At 41.4% G+C, this 3,458-nt stretch overlaps 1 long non-coding RNA gene across 1 annotated transcript; it reads right to left on the bottom strand.

The window, feature by feature from the left end:
- Positions 1–313: 313 nt before the first annotated feature.
- LOC114902498 lies at positions 314–2,531 on the bottom strand. Its single transcript, XR_003795514.1, has 3 exons — positions 2,442–2,531; positions 848–985; positions 314–431 (listed from the first exon to the last, which is right to left on the bottom strand). It is a non-coding gene; the product is annotated as an uncharacterized LOC114902498 (long non-coding RNA).
- Between the last annotated feature and the right edge of the window lie 927 nt (positions 2,532–3,458).

Genomic DNA, 3,458 nt, shown 5'->3' with positions numbered 1-3,458 from the left:
CCAAGGATGGCACTTGTGCTCACGAAATGAGTAAATGATGATGTTCAAGCATTTAATCTGCATATGCTTTTTCCCTAATTTAAAAAAAATTTTTGTTATGTTTTATTTTCATTTACTTCAATGTATTTTTTAAAAAGATTTAACTTTACTTACTTTTGGCTGCGTTGGGTCTTCGCTGCTGCATACGGGCTTTCTCTAGTTGCAGCGAGCAGGGGTTACTCTTCGTGGTGGTGCGCGGGCTTCTCATCGCGGTGGCTTCTCTTGTTGCGGAGCACGGGCTCTAGGCACGTGGGCTTCAGTAGTTGTGGCACGTGGGCTCAGTAGTTGTGGTTCACTGGCTCTAGAGCACAGGCTCAGTAGTTGTGGCACATGGGCTAAATTGCTCCGTGGCATGTGGTATCTTCCTGGACCAGGGCTTGAACCTGTGTCCCCTGCATTGGCAGGCAGATTATTATCCACTGTGCCACCAGGGAAGTCCCCCTAATTTGTTTTAAGTAGAAATACCAGAAACGGGAACAAATAAATCCCCCTGAAATCCAATCACCGAGCTTAGCACTTTACCTATTTTGACTTAATTAATACTCATAACAATCTTAAAGGTTTGTATCCTTACTCCCATTTGCTATATGAGAAGATACAGGTGCAGAGAGCTGAAGTGACTTTTCCCAGCTGGTACTGAAACTGGGATTGAAACCCAGGGCAATCAGTCCTCCAAATCCCTGCACTTTCCTCCACACCATCTCACTATGATTGCACCCTCCCTTACTTGACAGCATTCCTCTGTTTAGAAGCAATTTTTATTCTATATGGTGCTTTGCAGTAAAACTGTCCTCTCGCCAACACTGACCTGAGTTTTTTGAAGTGGTTTCCTCACGAGTGCTGTTTACCATTACCAAGTAACTTATTGCTTCTCAGAGTGCTGGTGAATATGGATGATGGCACATAATCAAGCAGTCTGCACTTTGGCCACAAACCACTTGTACCACTAAACAGAAGAAGAAACAAAAGGAAATCAAGTATACAAAAATGATACAAGTGTTAAATGCCAAAAATCAGAATTTCTTGGTTTACCCCCCCACCCCCCGGTGGATCCTCTTCTAAAGCACGTGCTCTCCCTTTGCTATTCTCTTTACAGATATCACCCCTTCTAATACACACCAACATTAAGGATATTTCCTGTGCATTAAATTGGATATTTTTCTTCATTTGAAATAATGTATCTAAACTTAATATGATGTTAAAATACTTAAGGTAGATTTCTCCAACTCTCTGTGTGCTGTAAAAATGTAACTAAGCAGAAAGAAAATAGATTCTAGTTAAATTGGCAAGATTTATATCCTTTTCAAAAATGAAGAAGATAGTTAAATTTGGATCCTCGCATTATTGTTTTTCATTAATTCTTGTTTCAACATTATAGAATTACTTGGAAAGAATGTGTCTTTTAAGCATTCTGTCACTTCAAATATGTTCATCTTTAATAAGAAATTTTTTCCAGTTACTAAAATTAGGTCACACCAAACTTTCCAAAATATTACATTTAAAATTTTGGTTTACTTTTGACATCTCCCTAACATCGATTTACAAAATGAAGAATAATCCTTATCATAAATTTCAGTAGTTTTTATTCAGAAAAAAACTCCCACATTAACTGTAGTTCCCAATGCTTCCTCTACATGTTCATAAAAGAATTACTTTCCGAGGGAAATGTTCTAGGTAATCACCCACTCCATTCTCTCGTGGTTAGGAGTTTTAGCATTTCACAAGTGAAAACATCACTTTTTCTTATTGTTACAAAACCTGGATTTTGAACATGAAGGCTCAAAGCAGCAGAGTATTGCTGGTAAAAGTTGAGTTGCTAGAAACCATCCTGTTGCCTTTCATTTCAGTGACTTCCTACCACTTTTGTTCACTGATGTTGCATGTGCTATAGGTGTCCGCCTTCACAACTTTCCACTTGCGTGGAATTCCATCTGTTTAATCAAACCGAAACAAATTGTAGTGGCAAGGTCCTTGTACCTTAAAAGATTTCCTTCCTGATATACTACCTTGTTAACCCATTGCATCATTCAGAAGAATAAATACCCCAGCTCAGCACACAGGAAATGTAACAACAACAACAAAAAAAGGAAATAGAGAATATTAAGATATATACATGTATGTATCACACACACACATACACATACACAAAATATATGGTCTATGTAACAGAAGAGTCACACATTTATTAAACATATATAATGATATTTGCCAAGCGCATTTCTTGGCACTTCCATGTGCCAAGAAAATGTAGCTTCTTTGTTTCTCTGTGGCTAATTTCATCCTCCTTATGTGTTCCCATCCTACTGGATGGAGAGGATGTTTAGACACATCAACAAATAACTGATTATTTAAACAGTACTATTTCAGTCTAAATTTCAATCTATTCATATATGATACGATACCATGAATCAGAGCTTGTTCGAATGGTTTCTTTTGGGTGACTCAGTCCTTCAGTACATGCTCAGACTTTCAGAATTCTCCTCTCCCTTTTGGGCAGCAGCTGGGTGAGGGAGGAGCTTTGCTGTGCTCTCTGTGGTGTCCCTGGCCACATGCTGGCTGCTGTCCTCTGAGCTCTGGCTGCCCTGCTTCTGCCCCGGGCATGCTGCTGGTGCCCGCTGCTGAAGTCTGAGGCTGGTATGACTGGCCTGTGTTCTCTCAGCTTGACCTGAGACCAAGGTTCCTCTCTGGTGACCTGGCCCCTGAAGGTTGGCTGCAATCTGGCTTCAGAGTCACTTTGTTCCTGCCTAGGGATTTCTGCCAAGCTGGACAGTCAACATCACCTGCAACCCTCCTCCTGCCAGCAGGAACCTCTGAACTCTCTGTGTCACCTGAACGCCAAGGGCAGCTCAAGAGGGCCAGCCCAGACTCTGCCTAAGCGTATGGAAGCCCAACATGCCCTGCAAGCCAGTTTCTCCCACCTTCACAAACAGGAGTAGGGCTGCTCAGCTAATTCAGCAGATCTGTCCCTGGTGGGACTTCAGCCAAGGGAGGAGGCCAGGACTCAGTCCCTCCTAAGCTGCCTCTCTCCTCCCACACTTACCCCTTCACAGGTTCTTTCCACACTCTTCCACCAGCTTTCTAATCCTCCTTCCTTATACCAAACCTCAAGACCAAGTCATCAGATCACGTTCTTCCTGTGTTAATAGGACAAATAGGAGTTTAGAAAAATTATTCTTTTTTTCAATGAAAAATCAGGTTTTATTGTCTCCACAAAAAAAAAAAAAAAAAAAAAAAACTTATTTTGGTTCTCAGAAGCCAAACAGTGAATCTTTTTCTTTGCACTCCGGCCACAAAAAGTTCCAATACACCCCCACTGCCCCCCACCTCCCTTTCTCTGCAAGCCCTAAACAGGAAAGCTCAGTGATAACATCTCCGAAATCTGTCATCCTCCCTCCGTGTGCAAAAGGAACACAATTTCA

The sequence above is a fragment of the Monodon monoceros genome, unplaced genomic scaffold, assembly GCF_005190385.1.
Source record: "Monodon monoceros isolate NGI ecotype Baffin Bay Population unplaced genomic scaffold, NGI_Narwhal_1 Super_Scaffold_20, whole genome shotgun sequence".
In the NCBI taxonomy this organism is placed as follows: Eukaryota; Metazoa; Chordata; class Mammalia; order Artiodactyla; family Monodontidae; genus Monodon; species Monodon monoceros.
This window is presented reverse-complemented; position numbering and strand designations above follow the sequence as displayed.